This window comes from Pan troglodytes, chromosome 6 (genome assembly GCF_028858775.2).
Source record: "Pan troglodytes isolate AG18354 chromosome 6, NHGRI_mPanTro3-v2.0_pri, whole genome shotgun sequence".
Taxonomy (NCBI): Eukaryota; Metazoa; Chordata; class Mammalia; order Primates; family Hominidae; genus Pan; species Pan troglodytes.
In genome coordinates, this window is record NC_072404.2 from 28,834,882 (window position 1) to 28,855,659 (window position 20,778).

Below are 20,778 nucleotides of genomic sequence, written 5' to 3' on the forward strand. Positions count from 1 at the left end.
GTGGCATGTGCAGGTGATCCCAGGTACTTGGGAGGCTGAGATAGAAGAATCGCTTGAACCCGGGAGGCAGAGGTTTCAGTGAGCCAGGATCACACCACTGCACTCCAGCCTGGATGACAGAGTGAGACTCCGTCTCAAAAAAAAAAAAAAAAAAAAAGCAAAAATATATGAACATTAAAAATGAATCCTGAAATATCAATGCATTATGTAGGAAAGAGAACAATGGAATTCTATAAAGTATAGGATAATTTTTTTTATTTCAACTTTTATTTTAGATTCAGAGGTACATGTGCAGGTTTGTTACATGGGTATACTGTGTGATGGTGAGGTTTGGAGTACTATTGTAGGATAAGTATTTAAAGAAATAAAAAATTAAAAAGCCAACAGTGTTTACTAGCTGACATAAGCTTTTCTTTGTCCTTACCACGTACAGTACAATTGTAAAAAAAAAAAAAAATTCTTTCCATTAGCCCTGGGCTTCAAGATGAGTAACAGTTCTGACTAAAGGTATCAGTAAAGCTTAGATAGGACAAAAAGCAAACTGGCCACAAAATGATTTAAAAACTGTTTCTCTCTACCAGCAAGCAGCAAGAGGCTCTCTACAAGTTGCTAACCCACCCCCACATTTCATATCTAATATGTAACCTATTAACATCTATGCCAAAGACTTGATTATATAACTCTGCAAGCTTTATAAATCTAATAAGACATCTCTAGTAATATTCAAAATATACTTGCATTTGTAAAAACTTTATTCTTCTCAAAGATAAAAGAGACAAAATTAAAATACATGTTTCCTGCTGTGTAACTAACTTCCTATTTTTGCCAAACATGTTCCAGAGCAGAATATTTAAAATTACATTAGAAGGCTTGCCAGGAGTCTATGTAGTATTTCACTAGCCCAATTAGTCTGTATAACATTAATTTTTTATATTTTCAATGTACAATAAAACCTTTCTAAGTCAAATGTCTTATTCTTCAATTCCCACATTATGTTATTAATAACAATTACCAAAATTTATCTTTTAGTGTTGTCATCAGAGACATATAACATTTTAATTATTTTATAAGAATATTTTTAAAGTATTTGTAACTTTCACTGTAAAACTCTAAAAATTTCCTTATTCCTACTATTTTTTACATCATCCCCTTCACCATTAAGCACTAACTACAAACTACTATAAAACTTTTTATAACCATTTGTTTTATATATCATTATGAAGCTTAAGTTTCTATAAATTTATAGAGCAACCAAATTTCTATAAATGGATTGTGACACATCACGAAATTTTAAACTTCTCTCCTATGCAATGAGGCCATTGCTGTAGTTAAATTAAGCGCTACCAGAAGATTATCAAGAATTCCTGGGTGAATTTCAGGAAAACAGAACGGAGAGAAATGTTCAGATTATGTTACAGAATAAAATTAATTTAATTTTAGGATTTTGCTGCTTAGAAACTGACCAATCAATTGTGAAGGAGGAGAGTATATGTGCTGTCGCTTAAAAAGAAGTGTTGTTGATGCCTCACTGCCTACCTAGGTCATCAAGTAAATAAAGCTGCCTCTCAAGGCACCAGGAGAAGTAATATAATTCATAGTAAGAGAGGTTTGGGAAGTCTTTCCAAAGGCCTATTACTTAGGCCTATTTTCCCCAAAAATCACAAAACAACTGTCTGATTATCAAGAATAGAACATAGGTTTTTACTCTATAAAATGGTTTTTGGCTAAACCATCTTTTGCCTACCCCAAGGACAAATAAGATCATGTTGGGATATCAGTGTGCTGTGGCAACCAGCCCAGTGTGTTTCTGTTGGAAAAGCTAGAACAATTAGAAGGTAAGAAGTTCTTTCTTCTCATTTCCCATTTCTATCTTCCTGTTCTTCTCAGATCCTCCAGGACTTCAGACAAGATCAGGCACGTTCAAGGTGGTATGGTCATAGACAAGATCCTCCAGGACTTCAGAAGAACATTTTTTCCAGGGAAAGGATATCTGATTTGGACTCTAATAAGAGAAGTTAGGAAGAACTATTTTTTAATAACCATGTTGACCAAAAGAATGCAGCAAACACAATGCTATGAAACTTCTGAGGCCAACAGTTACTGCTCTTGGATTTCTATTGCAAATATTCTCCCTCTTTTTTGAGCCAGCATTCAAATAGCCTTGACTAAGATCATGTACAATTTATTAACAATTTAGATTTCTTTTAGATAAGAGGAGACAGAATGGTGAGATCTCTGGGAACCATGGCACTACAATGAGCACTTCTTATTGACATTAACATAGCACATGACTCAGTGGTTCAACATTTTTTAAATTTTTTTTCAAATAAAAATTATATAACATAATTTTTAAGTTTTAAACTGTATTAGTAACTACAGGCAAATTTCAGTCCAGATAGTACAAGCATAAGTAACATACAGCAAGTATCTAATAAATATTTATTGAATAGAAGAATAAATTTCACCCTTTATAATGCCTGTCAAATTTACCATCTGCTCTCCATCTCCACAGCAACGCCCTGAGTCTGGGCCCTTATTTCCTCTGCATGTGCTGATCACACAGCCTTCTGGCTCCTGATTTCTTCCCTTCTCCAGTGCACCATAAATGTTGCTGCCATATAATCTTGCCGAAACTTCTTTTCTCCTGAACACACCATGACATCAGACCTCACAAATCTTCTACATCAAACTTTCTCTAAAATATGGTCATAATTTACCTATCCAAATTTTACTTAACACTATTCTCCAAAATAATCCATGCCACTCCAGGCTCCATGTCTTTGCCTGTGCTTCTCTTCTCTACCTTCCTTTCACTCCTCAGCTTTTACACCCTACCTAGGAAAAACTTGGGGCTCTTATTAAAGAAATGCATGCGTTGGCAAGGTAAGCTGCCAGGAGAGAACTGGCACTGCATCTGTGAACCAAAACAGCATCATCTGATTATTTTAAAGATTGATTGATGCAGATAATCTTGACTTAGAAAACCTCTTATTAGAATGTTATAAGAAATCTTAAAAGTCCATTAATATGTATTTCACTAAATATAAAAATATCACAAACAAATTATTTTACATTTAATATTGGGTAAAAATCTACAAGAGCAGTTATTGCTGAAATAAAGCTTTCCAAAATGTTCGCACCACCTTTTACAAAATATAATTACAGCACATACTAAGTGATTCAAGTATTACCTCAGTGAATCAAACTTCAGTAAGCCCTGATAACTAACATACAAATGGTAAAGTTTATGTTAACAGATTTTAAGAGATCGGTGTAAAAGTGCCGAAGTATAATAATTACCTCAATCACATTCATTAACATGATTATCACACAATTGCATATTAAATAACATGGTGATTAGAAATGCTTTCTACATATTCACTGAACAGGATGTCAAGTCGACAGCCCGTTCATATAATTTATCCAGACAGTAGGCTGGGCAGAGTCAGAGTAAGAACAAAGAAACAGAAGTAGCAAAAACAAACATAGAATGGGAGGTCATATATGCAAAAAGTCAATACTAGTATATGTTCAAATTGCAACATTAATAATTCAGCAAGCCCTTGATTGCCTACTGAGTATAATGCAAAGTGTTTCTATTAGTTTGCACTATTAGCAAACGAATAGTAAAATATGATCTGTGTCCTCAAGGCAATTGTAATCCAGATGGCAAAGGAAAAGCAGGGAATAGACGAGAGGAAAATAAGTCAAGGTAGCACCTTACATTTTCTAGAGGAATAATTGCAAGGGCAATCATGAGAAAATTATCAGAAACACAAAATCAACAATGAAAAGTTTAAAACAAGGGTTCTGCTCACTATGCAACTATAAAAGATTATAAAAATTCCACCAAGAAAGAAAATAAAACATACACAAAAACTATCAACACCTAGGTAGAAAACTGATCTCCCATCCCTGCTAATATTTTTCTTTACGGGAGATTTTTTTAAATGGCCGCACTTAAATCTTTTCCACATAATTAAAATAAATAATCATCCTTCTCACTGCTGCTATCCCACTCTTCAAAAGAAAATACTGTTAACTTTATATTATTTCAAACCTTTTTCTACACATACACTATATAATCAGCAGTTCTGAAAACTCTCTACTCTTAAAAATATTGAGCAGTATATCTAAACCAAAACAAAATATATCTCCTCAACCAAGAAAAATATATCAACCAAATAATATATTTATATAGATAGGTACCTATCTATATCTATATAGATATCTGCTCAACCAAACAAAATATATCTGTTCTATCAAAACATGTACATATGTATACATACACATATACACATACATGTATACATAGTCCATTTATATTTTGATTTTAACATAAAAATACAATCATATTCTAACAAAACTTGATTATTTTTCACCTAAAATATCATGGACATTTTTTAAAAATATGTGGTACACTATTACTATTATATTTACGACCTTCAACAAATGATCTCTCCTGTTATTTAGTCCTTTGTATAGTCCTCCTCCACATCAATGCTGGAATTGGCAAAGTGACATGTTTTTGCCAGTGGAATTTAGCAAGGTGCTGCAAGGAGAGACTTAATAAGAGCTTCCACCTAGGGCCTGTCCTCTTGAATAATCCCTCTTAGAAGGTAACCACCATGCTACAAGAGCTGAGGGATAGACATCTGCATAAGAAGCCACATGAAGACAGACCTCGGAGGACAGCAGAAAAAAAAGGCTTTCCTTGTGAAAATTTAACTAACTACTTGACAAAGTTAAAGAAGTTTTTTTTTTTTTTTATCAAAGGACTTTTCAGAGCCTTTAATATGCTAAATCTGTATTATTAATCTCTAAGAAAGGCATTTGGAATGAAATATTTTCCTAAATGTATTTGACCATGGGATCCTTTGCTGTCCATACACAACTGGCATCATTGGGAATATGGTCTGGAAAACACTCAATGTGACCAAATGTGTCATACATAGCAATGGTAGATGTCCATAGATAATGTTGTGATAATGACTAACATTCCTCAAGCACTTACGTTTCTGGCACTATGCTAAGCGATTTATTGGAATTTTAATTTAATTCTCATAGCCATCCTAGCTGGTAAATTAACATAACCTCTATTTCACAAAAAAGAAAGCTAACACTTAAAGAAGTAACTTGCCCAAGATCACACACTACCAAAGTGGTTAAGTTAGGGTTAGAACCCATGCAGCCCAATTCCAAAGACCCCATTCTAATCACCATGCTATCAGCAATCCCTACCCGTGGCACCTAAAACAGTTCAAAACCTTTCCCTTGTCTCATAAATAATTTACTCTGGTTTACTCTTTTCTTCTTCCTAATATTTTCATTCTAAATTGAAAAGTAGGATATTTTCATTTTAAAATAAATTGCTAGGGAAAAGTAAATTATTCAGATGATTGTGTTTGGCAGCCAGGTTGAGAACTATAGGGTAGTAAAAGAACATGGTAGGGTACTGGAGAAAAAGTATTCAATTTACTTAGACTCAGCTCTGCCACTTGCTAGCATGTGGTTGCAGTATTTTTCTCAGTTGGAATGAAGGAAAAGAAAAAAGATGAGCAAAATCTATCAACTGGTATTTACCACAGTGCCTACATACTGGTAACAAGAGTGATCCAAAAACATGGGTGTGACTGAAGTTGAAATGCCAAAATTAGACCAAAATTCTTATTCGCCCCTAAGTCAGAGGTTTTCTGTTTGGTTTTGGTTTCCTTTGCTTTATGGCAAACATTTTTTTTTTTTAAATTCTGGGGCTGAGACCTTTGTTCAGTTCTCTAATTTAGTTTACCCTACTTTCAGAACTCTGGGAAAACTGCCTCCAAACAATGAAAGAGCAAATGTTTTGCTTTTGTATGTTTGAAATTTTCTCTTCACAAAGTATCTCAAAGCACTATAAAAATTGACTGAACACAGCACTACTTGATATACAACTCAATTAAAAATGTCAAGAAGAAATAATGGTAAAAATTGTATATATATATATACAATTATATATATATATACAATTATATATATATATATATATAGTTTGCGGCTACAGCATGTAATGAAAAATGCTGAAAAACCACTGTGGCAACTCAGTATGACTAGTTGATGATCAAAGGGTACAGCAACTACCACAGCAATGGGCATGTAAAAGACATACTGTTTTGCCCCTGTTGACTATAACACAAGTAAAATAATGTGACTAAGATTATACACAAGCAATTAGCTCAAATCAACATCATATTAAAAAGTATTTTATTTAGTCTTCCCCTTCCATTTTCTACCACGAAGAAGCAACCAGGGAGAGGCTCTTGAACACCTAGGAACACAAATACCCTGTAAACACTTTCTCCTTGCCAAACTAAACAAATTCAATTTAATTAAGGAATTAGCCAGTTGCTTGCCATTGGCTGTATTGGGAAAGGTGAAGGAGGAGGCAAATAGTTATTACTTTCTTCATTAAGCTATCCAAATTTTTCTCTTCCATGTCTTACCTAGGGGAAGTATATAAATTTTTGAGGCTTTGACATTAGCCTTGGCAAACTATTTCTTGGGAATAGGCAAATTAAGGGTATTTGAGATTTTGCTACATCCAAGTATAAAAGCCATCTATATTTGTTTGCTAAGGCTGCCGTAACAAAGTACCACAGACTGGGTGGCTTAAACAACAGAAATTTATTTTCTCACAGTTCTCTAGGCTAGGAGTCTAAGATCAAGATTCAGGAGGGTTGGTTCCTTTTTAGAGCTCTGAGAGAATAGTTTCAGGTCACTCCCTATGGCTTATAGATGGCGGTCTTCTCTCTCTGTCTTCACATTGTCCTCCTTCTATACAGCCTATCCAAATTTCCTGTTCTTACAAGAACACCAATCATACTGAATTAGGGCCCATCCTAATTACCTCATTTTAACTTAACTGCCTCTCTAAAGACCCTATTTCCAAATGATGCTACATTCTGAGGTACTGGGGGTTAGGCCTTCAACTTATGAATTTTGGATGGGACACAATGCAGCCCATAATACCACTAAAGCTGCAGTAAGCTAGGGTTCAGCAACCAACCTGGCTCTTTTTTTTTCTTATATTAAGGTGGTTAAATATCATCCATTTACTCATAAACTATTAAATGCCAACTATGTCCTAGATACTAGATTTACAAAAATGAATACGACATAGCTGACTTGGGATTCACAGTCTATTAGGAGAGACAAATAAACCTAAAACAGCAGACATGAGTGTGCCTTAAGTCCTTTTAAAACAAGGTAAATCAGAATATAAACAATAAAATAAAATAAATAAATGCTATGAGAAAAAATGAGGAGGAATGTAAAAGAAAGCCCAATGTAAACATTATCTTTCAATCATTTTGCTATCAATAACCCCTCTTTCCTCTCTCCCAAACATAACAGCATATGGAAATATGGTTTCCAAAGCACAGCTCTACTTTGATTCCTTAAAGTTCTTTGCATTCTAAGTGCTTTCCTTTTTACAATGTTGGGGACAAAGAAAGACAGAAATGTTAAGAGAATCAAATTCCAACTAAGTTGGGAGTTAATGTCTTAGAGGGAGTCGCTGCCCTTTAAAATGTTGGAATGAGACTTTCAACCTTTAATGAGGTCTGCCAATAGAGGCTCAGATGTTCAATAGAAAATAGTAGGGCAAAGAGGGAAGTGCAATGAGAAAATGTAAGTAAACACAGTTAATGGTGGTAATGTGTGCTAATAGGGCCATAATAATAAAAACAACAGATCTTGACTGTACAAAATTCTATTTGATTCTCCCCAATCAGAAACTATTTGGATATTATGAATATAGTTGTTTTTCTTGGTTTAAAAACATTATAGTAAACAAAGCAGAAATAAATAGTTCAGTATGACCATGCTGATTCATATTAACTGGGCTAAGAGTCCATTTGTTTTAGCAGAGGCTGAATTATAAAATTATTTTTAAAATAAAGTTTTCAATAATACTGTCTTATACTAGTATAGCAGAATGTAACCTAGACGTTGTTTTGTAGCTGAATGTGAGGCTAAAATTAGCAGAGCAAAAATTTCTATCTTGGTTCCTCCCAAAGTAATTGAAAGTCCTATAAGATTGTTTAATCCCTAAAGTATTTTAAGCATTTCTTTTTCAATTACACATTGTTTTTGAAGAAAGGGTTTATTATAAAAACCAAACATCTGCTTAGACCCTTTCACCAATAACTAATTCCTGATTGATGAAATCTAAATTCAGTAAATCACACTGTATTACAATAAATTCTTTGGAGCTCTATAATCTGGTGACATGGAGAGCATCTGCTCTAATTACCATCTTGTGACTAGCTCAATATGATTTCCATGAAGAGGCTGGCCTTTCTGAGGTGCAACCTAAAATTGTATGACATATTTGAAGTTCTCATAGTGAAAACAACAAGTTTTAGTCTTATTTTTCTTTACATGCTTTTTCTTGGCCTGTCCTTCCTTTCCTCTCAACCCATCATTATCATGGGTAAAAAAAAATCTCATCTCCAAATAACAGCAATTGTTAAAAATTAGATATTATAAGTATAGTAGGGAAGCTTACTAGAAGGATTCCCTTTATAAAAACATTTTAAATAAAAATATAGTCAACACAAATTACAGCAAGCATAATTAGGATTTCTCTTCTACTGCTTTTTTTGTTCTGTTTTGTTTTTGAGAGGGAGTCTCACTGTGTCACTCAGGCTGGAGCGCAATGGTGCGATCTCGGCTCACTGCAACCAGTGCCTCCCGGGTTCAAGCGATTCTCCTGCCTCAGCCTCCTGAGTAGCTGGGACTACAAGCACGTGCCACCATGCCCGGCTAATTTTTTGTATTTTTAGTAGAGACAGGGTTTCACCGTGTTAGTCAGGATGGTCTCGATCTCCTGACCTCGTGATCCGCCCGCCTTGGCCTCCCAAAGTGCTGGGATTAAAGGTGAAAGCCACGGCGCCCGGCCTCTTCTACTACTTTCTACAAGCAGAGGAATCCCACCTATATTCCTCTTATAAGCCCCCAGTGTTTTAATATAGCTCAATAAATAAAGGAAGCAACATGGCATAATGAAAAGAATGCTGACTCTGGAGTCCAAAAAACCCGGGCCAATTTTCAACAAGTTACTTAAACTTTCTAAGTCTCAGTTTCCTCAACTGTGAATGATAGATAATAACATCTATCTTTTAGGGATGTTTTAAGGATTAAAAATAATGCAAATAAAGCACTGGCAAACAAAAGGTACTCAATGAATGATACCTCTAAGTATCACTAACAAAATATTAATCATTTGGACAACTGAGAATGTATTTTACGATCTTATAGTTCTGAAAAGAGGGGGCACAGGAGTAAGGCTTCATCAGATTCTAATGCCCTAGTTACTCCATCCTTATTTACTCTTCACTGATTAACTTTCTGATTTAGTAGCTTAATCTACTACCAGCACTTCCAGCTGCTCACCATCAATTTATTCCTTAACCCCTTTTACAGTATAAATTTGGGTCTCATCATCTACTCTCCATGACCTTATAAATGACAACTCTATCAGCTCTTTCTCTATGGTGGTTGTTCTTCTGTAACCTGAAGCAAGAGTCTTCCTTTCTGAAACTCTACTTCTTGACCTCACTGACTTGAATATTCTGGTTCTACCACCCATGTAACCATTCTTCCAATTTTCTATATTTCTCCAACAATCTATTTGATTTACACATTTTTATCTTCCCTTCTTCCCCCATCCATTTCTATAATATTTTCACCTTCCTCTCCATTTCCCTATCAGGACTCACTTGAAGTTTCATGATTTTCCAAAACAGTCTCTCCCTTTTCTTAACTACTAATGTGTACACTGCTGCGGGGGCTATTTGTCACCTTGTCCACTACTGTGACATATACTGATTAACAAATCAGCAGGAACCTTGAAATTTAGAACAAAAGAGCATGTATGTGTCTGGCAGGTTTAAGAGGGTCAGATTGTCCCCATAGGAAGGGAATGGGGAGTGCAGTCTGGGTGTGCTGATTATAACCAAAACCCTAACTGAATTAATTAAATGTTAATTTATATTTAAAGGGAGGGAACAGAAGAGTTCAAAAAGATAAATACAGAGTTTATGACTGCTTTCCCAATTTAAGCACTTTTTTTTTCTTTGAGATGGAGTCTCACTCTGTGGCCCAGGCTGGAGTGCAGTGGTGCAATCTTGGCTCACTGCAAGCTCTGCCTCCCAGGTTCATGCCATTCTCCCGCCTCAGCCTCCCAAGTAGCTGCGACTACAGGCGCCTGCCACCACACCTGGCTAATTATTTTGTATTTTTAGTAGAGATGGGGTTTCACCATGTTAGCCAGGATGGTCTCGATCTCTTGACCTCGTGATCCACCCACCTCGGCCTCCCAAAGTGCTGGGATTACAGGCATGAGCCACCGCACCCGGCCAATTTAAGCACTTTTAAGGCTTACATTATTCTCTTAAATTTCCAAGCCTATACATCACTCAACATAATAGTAAATATAAATATTCCCGTAGCTAAAACCTAATTTTCATGGTACAGTTTAATAACTCATATATTATGTTTTCATTAAGTCAAGTACAAATGACTGAATTCTATGTATTTATATGAGAAAGCAACTAATGTTTGTCAACTATGAAAAGACTCTTTGTTCAAGAAAACGCACACCAAACATATATCACTTAACATTACTACTAAAAAGCTACCCTGATGCAAGGCTCACAACAAAAATAATTCAAACTAAAATGGAAAAGTACTGTGTTTCCAAAACTCTTTGATCTCTTGTATGTGGTACACTTAACATAACATTCTTACAAGGTACAAACAAGATTCAGGAATGCAAATTGATCTTGAACACTCAACGAATTAAAATGTAAATTATATTAAGTGCATTATATGAACAACAATTTTAAGTTCCCCCACCCTATCCCACCTCACTCCAAGATCACAGTATTTATTAAAATAGCAAAAGATGACACACCAACACAGAACAGAACAGTGATAATATAACAGGGTTACCAAAAATTAAAACTAAGTGTGCAAAGAGGAAAAATACTTAATAAGATGCTCAAATAAAATGATTAAATTTACTTCTCAGTAATATGGGGTGAAGAAAGAGTCCTAATTAAGAAAAACATTAGGGTATGGATTAGAAAACATGGGCTATTACATCAGATAGAAATTGAGTTTAAACTTTATGTACTTTATTGATGGTGAACGACTGTCTTAACCTCTGAGTCTCAGTTTATCTGTAGAATAGAAATAATAATCTTCACCTCACAAAGTTATATAGGGACTAAATGAAATTAATTATGCAAAATACTTAGTACACAAGCACATATTAAGATCTTTATAATTGTATTCAGTCCAAAAAGACCTAGACATTTTTAGAGCCAATCTATTTCAAATCTTCCAAGTAAGAGATTAATTGCCAGAGCACATGCAAAAATGGAAACATGGAAAGCTTCTCTCTCAGTCTCTCTTTTTACAAAGCTGGCATATTCAGAAATCAAAACCTTAAAAAGGTAATACAAAAGGAATACTAAAGATCAATCTCATATAGCAAATCAAATATAGCACTATTTTAAAGAGATATGCTATTATCAAGTTGCCTTTATCCCTAAGACAGCAATTGTTTGATGAAAGCTACATGGAAATCTAACACAATTCATCAACCAATAGGTAAAAGAAGGAAAACTGTATGATCATCTCAAGGTACATTAAGAGGGCATGTAATCAAACTGAATATCTATCTTGGTTCCCCCTGAAAAGGCTAGAAGACTATTTCCTTAACATACCATAAATAAAAATTTTGAACACACAACTGTGAAACCCTAAAGGCATTTCCATTTAAATGAGAAATAAGCCAAGGATCCTCACTGTTCACTGCTATAACTTAATATTATTCTAGAAGTTCTGATCAATGTCCTAAGAAAAAGAAATAAGGATTAAGTGTTAGCAAGAAGACAAAATCATTTAACCCTTTACACATGCTATAATTTAGTTACCACAAAACACAATAAAAACTATCAGAATTAAGAGTTTCATAAAATGACCAGTTAGAAAACAGTATACGAGAATTAGCCATCTTTCTATGTTCCATCAGGTACATTTAATCCTCTTTATAAAATAATTTTGAAAGTTCCATTCCCAATAGAATCAATAAGTTTTAAAATATCAAAAATACCACTTGAAAAATGGGCAGAACCCACATGAAGAAAACTACAAACTATAAAATACATGAAGAAAACTCAAAACTACATCTTTGAGTCATAAAAGATGACTTCAATAAATGATAACACTGTATTAATAGAGATAGTACAACTTTCTCTAGAAAATTAACTCAGATATTCCAGTGAGGTTCTTTTAGGATCTTAACTGCCTTTAATGTAACATGAATAAAGAAATATATGAGAAATACTGAAAATGTTTTGAGAAAGACAATAATAAGTATTCACACAACCATTTAGTGAAATACATTAAAAACTCACAATAATTAAGACAGTTTGGAATTACTAGAGCAAAAAGAAATAGCCCAATTAAACTAAATAGAAAAACCTAGAAAAAGTCATATATCCATATCTATAGACAGACAGAGTATACACACATGATTTGGTATTTAAAAGCTCTGAAGACGATAACTGTTCAATAAACAGCATTAAAATAACTGAACCATCACTCTACGTTAAAATACACTGCAAACAGACTAAAGATGTAAATTTTTTTAAAAACTGTGAAATAAATATAAGGAAACAGAGGTGAATAGTCACATAATTTGGGAATGCAAGCCCCTTCTAAGTAGTGAGGTATCATAAAAGAAAAATTTGATAGGTTTAAACACATTAAAATGTTAGCAATCTGTTTAAAAAGAAAATTCACATCAAAAACAAAATTAAGATAAAAATGACAAACTAGGGAAATTATTTGCAATGTAATTTGACAAAGGCCTAATAGTTTGTATACATAAAGAGCTCTCATAACTTAGTTTTTAAAAATCTCCAGTATTATAATAGACAAAGGACACTAATAGGTATTTCATAAAGGAAATAAGTATCTCTGGGTGGAGACATTATAAGTGTTATTTACCATTTATGCTTTCCTGAATTTTTCAAATTTCCTACAATGATTATTATATTAGTAATTAAGAAACTATAGAATGTTTACAATAAGGCTGTGACAATAATAATAATAACCAAAATCATGCTAACATTGATATTTCCACTCTTTTAGGCTGCACCAAAATTAGGGATGCCTTTCCTCTCTAGAAAAGAATCATACTTTAATTCTTTATCACAATGAAAGAAATTTTCAGAACTCTAGAAGACAATCAGACAAAACTTTTCACTTCCTCTTTATTTATGACCAAGTTACAATGCCAAATAATATTTGGATAAGCTATTCTGTTTTCAGCCCCCTATGAAAGCCAAGAGTCAAGGCTGAGGAACAAGCCCTGGACTTCAGAACCAGCAGGACTCAGATTTTACCTATATCCAAATCCTGAGCCAGAAATTTTAAAAAGAAAAAAAAAAAAAGGTGGTGAGGTGAGGATAGGTATTACTTTTCTCAAGATAGAAAATGTGGGCCTTTGAGAACTTCTAGCCACAACTCTTCTCTGTCTCATTTAGGAGACAGAGGAATGATTTTATCCTCCAGTGTATTTAAAAGGCATATATCCAAAGGGCAAGCAAACAAGATTTCTTCTGAGCAAAGATACTTTAAATAGGAGATTTTCAAGTGTTAAATGTTCTTTTTCCTTAGTGCAGATATGCAGCCTAACTCTGAGAAGGGCAAAAAGACTCTGGCAGGACTTGGCTCTCAACAATAAGCAATAGTCAAACTGCTAATTCCATCTGCTCCCCTCCAAAAAATGACAAAGCATTACATGATGATGCCAGGGATCTCAGGCTCCATTTAAGGAATTGTTCTGAGGGGTATCCATTTTCACAATATTAAGATGCTCTCTAATTTTTTAAAGTACTTCAGAAGTACTTCAGGGAACCAATTTGGATACTATATGCCAACTTTGATGATGATAACAAAGAAATATACTGTCTTTAACATTATATTCTTAGAGATGTCGCTTCCAGAAATGTCTTCCTTTCTTACTAGCCAAAGCTCTGAATTCCATTCACTTCTATCTCCTCAGGGTCTTAGTTCCAATAATTATCTCATTTCCTGAATTGCTTAAGAATCTCTTCCTACTTGTCTCTACTCACTCTTTCCTTATGCATGTAAACAAACAAACATAACATTCCCTCAAACAATATCACTCTGCAATGGTTTTCAACCATGGCTGCACACTGGAATTACTTAAGAAACTATAAAAAAGTATCAATGCAAGTAATCAATAATGACACAAAGTAGACAGTGGTTTCCTGGGGATGAGAAAAAGATTATAAAGGCACATAGGAAACTTTTGGAGGTGAATATTATTTTGATTATGGTGATGGTTTTGCAGGTATAAACATATGTCAAATATCAAATTGTACACTTTAAATATATGTAGTATACTATATGTCAATTACACTTCAATAGAAAAGCTGTTGAAATAAATATTGATATCTGGGTTCAACACCCCCCCACACCAAATTGGTATAGGGATTCCCTCTGGAAAACAAAATTCTTTAAAGTTCCTGAGATTATTGTAAATTATTATTACATTATTGTAAATGCACAGCCAAGATTGAGAACCACTACTCAATGAAAGCTATAGCTATCATTTTCTCCCTTCTTTATTTCAGTTCTCTTGAAAAGTCTCACTTAAGCATGTCTACTTTATCACACCCATTCTTTCTCAATCTTGTGAAGCCTGGTTTCTGAACCACCACTCAGTTAAAACTGTTCTTGTTAAAGTTACCTATGGACTCCTGACAAATTCAGTGGTCACTGGGGCCCTCTCCTAACTTGACACCTCCTTACAGCATTCAAAATTGTTAACCTGTTCCTCCTCCACTGGAAAATCTCCCCACCCTTGGCATCTTTCCTGATGGTCCTCCTACCTTGCTAGCTACTATTCCTCTAACTTTCAGACAATTCTTCTTCCTACTTCTGCTATTTATGAGAGTCTGTTCTCTGGCTGCCACTTTCACCAGGCTAAAGGCTTTCCCTGAGTCATTTCATCACAACCAAATCAATATAGCTTCAATTCAACCCCCAATCATCTCTCTAATCCTGATTTTCACATCCATAGATACAAACATCTGTCTATATCTTCACCTGAAGTTCCACTGCTTCCTCAAATTCAAAATAGCCAAAATAGAATTTATCATCTTCCTTCCATTTTTGTGTTCCTCATTTCCATCAACAGAACCCCAAGTCAAACCTTCACAGTCCTGAGTCCTCCTTTCTTCTCATAGGTGATTAGGATCTGTTACTTTTTCCCTCACTCTGCCACAGTAAAGGTCTAAAATACAAATCCAATAAATGGCTTCTCATCTATCACGTTCAATCCAATCCCTTTAGCTAAGGATACCATTCCCTGATCTGGCCCTCTACCACCCTCACTATCTTCATCTGGCACCATTTCCTACTAACCCCTGCATTCAAGCCATATCAATGTCAATGTTATTGACTTTGTCAACTGCCAATGTCAATTGACACTGACTCGTCATTGTCAATGACTTATCTAAATTGCCACAGTTTCTCAGGCCTCCTTGCCTTCTCAATTACTATATCCTCCTCTTGGGAAGTTACTTACCTCCTGCACTTGGCAAAATTATATTATCCTTCACAACTTGGCTGTGTGCTCCCAACTCCACCTACACTCAAGGCAAGTTAACTATCTCCTACTCTAAACTCTCCTACTACACCAGGCATATCTCTATTCCCACTGACTACATAGTATTATAATTGTTAATTTACTGTAATGTTACTAACATCTTGTACATTAGATAGTAAATTCCTTGAAGACAAGAGCTATGACATTCATTTCTGTATCCCTAGTACCTACTCAGCCTGGAAGAGTGAAAAAATAAATTTATGTTTGATATAATTTCAATCATTTATAAAATATAAACGATACCCCAAAATAAGTCTTGAATACTAAGACTTCTTAAAATTTCTTAAGATCCATTATAAAATAAATATTAGGCAACAGGATGCTGAATAAAACAGTACATATATTTAAACTCACTGTCAAAAAGACACCAGTCTAAAAAATACAACCCAGAGCAAATTTCATAAAACAGAAATACAACAAAGAAAGGAAGCAGAGCAAGGATAAACGCTGACCCAGCTAATGCCTTATCGGGTGTCTGTATCCAGGTACTGCTAATGCCGATGACTAAGAAGGTTTCTAATCCTTCTAATCCCTCATGGTAATTTCAATAAATCGAATCAGGATAAACGAGCCAAATCCAGAATTTGTTTCCTAAATATGTGATGCTTTTCCCCCTTGCCACTTGGTTTGATTGAACTGATTATTTGAATAGCTGACTTTGAAGCTACTATTGGCCAAGCAGATCTTAAATGTTTTTCCTTGTCTTTGCCTGCACTTCAAAAATATGGTGGTTTAGACTACTATTCATCCTGTAAACCTTAAAATGTATTCACCTAAAGAAAAAAAATACTTGGAAATGTCGGGGGAGGTGGGGTGCCTGTGGATGTTAGCAGTAGAATGTTCTCATGGAAAACAAGCCTCCCAGTCTTTCTGACTTTATGACAACAAGATTTGAAAGCTGAAAACCTCAAACTGTAAAGTGTTACATGAACCAAAGAGGTGGCCCACCTGCTCCAAAAACTACTGTGTGATCCAAGGATAAATAATTTGCAAAAGGTCAGCTTGGCCCTACTGCCTGTAGGGCAGTCTCTGAGATAAGGAGTAGCTGCCGGTGGAACAAATTCCCCCTACCTGAAGAGCGCCGCGACTGCCAGGCTTGTGATAGTGTATTTCTCAGAGAGCAGATTCTGTGCAGTACTAAACCACTTAGGCAAAATTAAAATCTTTCAGGAATGTCTAAACTCACAAAGCACAAATGTGCAAGCTGACGGGCAGACAGCAAATTTCGGGGAAGCGTACAAACTTGGGGGTGTTTTAATGCAACCATTTTCAGCCAAACCCCCGAGGATTCCCGAGTATGTTAAAATAAGCCTCAGGAGAGGAATAACTCATAGAAAGAAGGGGCAAGGGCTCAAGAAGAGATCTTCAGCGAAATAACCAAGGAAGGAAGCGTGGCTGCTGTCTGAACCTCTCCGCCCTGCAGGGGACCAAAGACCGACTCGGGCCAACGCTGCTCTCCAGGGGGCGAGGGCGGGGGGTCGACAGTGACCATTGTGGCCACCAGACCGGACGGACAGTGGCGGCCTCGCCGAAGTACAGGGCGCGAGTGGGAGAGGAGGCAGAGGCCGGAGCATCCGCCGCGGCAGGGAGGGGACGGGGGGCTCCCGCCCCAGGCCCACCCGGCAGAGGGGCGGCCGGTGGGGCCGAGGCGGCGGCACCTGGGTCACAGCAGGAGGCTGGACTGCTCCTCGCCGGGAAGGAAAGACCCGAGTCGCGCGCACAAAGCTGCCGCCCTCCAGGCAGCGGGCAGGCTGCGCCCAACTTCGGGGCGAGCAGCCGCCGGCCGCAGCCCACCCGCCCGCCAGCCGCCCCCCGCGCCCCGCGCCGCCTCGCACCCACCCATGGCGCCTCGCGCGGGAGCCGTTACCCCCAGTGGAGCCGCGGCCCCAGGGACAAAGTCCCGGTCCTGTCCTCGCCGCCGCCTCGCCCCGGCTCCTCCCTGACAAAAAAAAGTTATCGGTTGCCGGACGCCCTGGGGGCCCGGCGTGGGTCTCTCGGCTGGACTCACCAGGGCGGCTGCCGGAGCTCCACCTGCAGGACCTCGACTCGTGAGGCTCTCAGCGACAGCGACGGAGGCTGCTCTGCTTCCTCCCGAGTAGCAGCACCACCTGCTCCCCTTCTTCCTAGCAGAACGGGTCCCGGTGAGCCATCTTCCCCCTCCTCTCACTGACTGACAACCCAGCCCGGAGAGCCACCACTGCCGCCAGCCTCTCTGACAGGCACGACCAGGGACCCGTCCTCAAGCAGCCAACCACCACCGCCCCACGCCAGTTCAGCCTATCGCCGTCCTCCGGGGCGGGATCAGAACAACTTCTCCACCAATGAGAATCTTCTTCTGCTGGGCCTGGGGCGGAGCCATGAGGCGCCTTGAGTGGGCGTGGTCTGAGCAATGGGCGTGATCCGGGCGTCAGAGGGAAGTTGATTGACGGTAAGGTTTGCGGTGGCCGCTAGGCGATGACAATCAGCGAAGGTCTCTTAGATTCTGAGCCGTTAGGGCTTATGGCCTTCTCAGAAAAAAATAAGCCTTACCGGATGATGTGAAGGGTATCAATTTGTTTCTCTTTTGTGAGAAAAGAGAAACAAATTGATAATTTACTAGTCAGTAGGATTTACTTCCCTGTAATTAAATTCACAAGAATTTATCAAAATCTTATCAAATCCCGGGAGGAAAAAAAAATTACGTTTTTGCAAAATGGAAATACAAACTTCCCCCTGACTACATCATTGCTTTTGGGCTTAGCCTGGAAAAAGTCAAATACGATGCCTCAGTTTTCTTTCCATGGGGGTTGTTTTTATTTTTTCCATCATTCCTCCCTACTTTTTCTCTGAACATATACTAAATATTTTGTATAATAACTGGAACCCGAGAACACCTGAACCTGCTCCTGCAGACAGTCCTGCTGTTTTTGACCTTGTAAACCCCTCCTACCACATCCTTCTCAAGTCTGGTCAGGATTAATTAGAAGAAAAACTGACCTCCACCCTAGAAGACAGGAAGTTCATTCTAGCTTTACACTAGAAATGGGCAGGATTTCTCCAGAAACACTAAGTGAACTTTTCAAACATGCTGAACTCATAAATAACAAGCACATAAATAAGAAGATATATTACTTGATATCAAAAGGGTATCAAGCAAACAATTTCAGGTAATTATTAGGGCAGATTGCTAAAACAGATAGGATCCCCCCTCCAAAGGGAGGATCAGATTAATGAGTAAATAATAACAAACTACAGTGATACGGACAATAGAGATTGGTTCAATGAGCAATGGAAACAGAGGACAAGAAATGACTGTTTAGGAAAGTCAGCGAACTCCACAAGGAAGGTAATGTTTGAGTTGGATCTTAAAAGGTAAATAGGAGTTTGCCAGAGAAGAAAGTCAAAGGGTATTTCAGAAAGGGAGAACACCATGTTCAAAGGCATGGAGCTGTGAAAGGGCACAGAGCCATTGTGGAATGTTGAGAAGGTAGATGGGGTTAAATGATGAGGAACAGCCAAAAATTGGGCTGGAGCAAAAGGTTGAGGTGAGATTGTAAAAGACCTCACAAGCTACACTAAGATATTCAGACAAGCACTGTCCAGCAGAGCTTTCTGCACTGGTGAAAATGTTCTATATTTGTGTTGTCCAAAATAGTAGCCATTAGCCACATGTGGCTATCAAATACTTGAAATGTGGTGTGACTGAAGAGCTCAATTTATTTATTTATTTATTTATTTTTGAGACAAGGTCTCACTCTGTCACCCAAACTGGGGTACAGTGCTTAAGTGATCCTCCCACCTCAGCCTCCCAAAGTGCTGGGATTACAGACATGAACTACCATACAAGGCTGAAACTCAATTTTTAATTTTTTTTTTTTTTTTTTGGCAGAGTCTCCCTCTGTCACCCAGGCTGGAGTACAGTGGTGGGATCTTACCTCACTGCACTTCCACTTCCCAGGTTCAAGCAATTCTCCTGCCTCAGCCTCCTGAGTAGCTGGGGTTACATGAACTCACCACCACACCCAGCTAATTTTTGTATTTTTTGTAGAGACAGGGGTTCACCATGTTGGCCAGGCTGGTCTCGAACTCCTGACCTCAGGTGGTCCACCCACCTCAGCCTCCCAAAGTGCTGGGATTACAGGTGTGAACCACCATGTCTGGCATTAATTTTTAATTTTAACTTTAACAACTCCCATATTGGATAGCTCAGGTTTAGATTTTCTTCTAAAGGCAATGAGGGACAGACAACAGCTTTTAATCATGTGGACAATGCAATCAGGTTTCTTTTAAATGGTGAGAATCCAAAGAAAAAAAAACAGGGTAGAGAGGAAATTCTTGACAGATCAGACTGACTTAATTTAGGTCCCCTTGGCCAGAGCCTGTTCAGGACAAGTGTTTACTCAAAGAAATAGGGAGAGGAAGATCCAGGCAGCATGTTATTCATCTTAGAGAACACAAGCAGTCAAAACCTGAGACGTTGAATTCTGCCGTCAAGTCCCATTGAGTAGGAGAGTGAGGGACCAGGGAAGGAAAGAAACCGAGTCAGCCAGATCATAAGATAGAGAGAAACAAGAGTGGGCAAAAGAGTGCACACCTGCGTGCATGCGCACACACACACACACACACACACCACCAGTTTTACTGGCCATTGGCCATGTGTGCCAGTAATGTGTTGACCTGATTTGAAGAGCCAAAGTTTCTGGTGGCAGGAAGCCCAGCCAAGACCAGGACAAGATTCCAGGAGAGAATCTCGAACCAAACCTGTGGAAGTCAGGATGGAAGGGACAGGTAAATATTATTGACTTCCTGTACTGTACAAGGCACGTGGCTTGTCAAGGATATAGATGAAAGCTAGAAGCTTGCTTATAGTATAGGTAGCTGCATAACAAACAGATGAAAGGTTAAGCAAAGATTAATTATTTAATGCAGCAGTGGAGAGATTACATAAGGCAGTACATAATCGATTCATTGTTCAAATGATTTTCTAGGCATTAGCCGCTCTGTTTTCAGAGGAGGATGCAAGCATTGCAGTCAAGGGCAGTCAGGGA

The 20,778-nt window shown here is 37.6% G+C and overlaps 1 protein-coding gene across 8 annotated transcripts in view; it reads right to left on the minus strand.

Annotated features, from left to right (window-relative positions):
- HYCC1 (hyccin PI4KA lipid kinase complex subunit 1) overlaps positions 1 to 17,974 on the minus strand; it is a 116,724-nt gene extending 98,750 nt beyond the window's left edge. For 3 of the 8 annotated variants that reach the window (XM_016957161.4, XM_054687422.2, XM_063814119.1), the window contains exon 1: positions 17,760 to 17,897. The gene's annotated coding sequence lies outside the window, so the exon portion shown is untranslated. Of the gene's footprint in view, positions 1 to 17,409; positions 17,573 to 17,759 lie in introns of those variants that run through there. The other 5 variants (XM_054687426.2, XM_054687423.2, XM_063814120.1 and 2 more) reach the window with 3 other exon arrangements.
- Between the last annotated feature and the right edge of the window lie 2,804 nt (positions 17,975 to 20,778).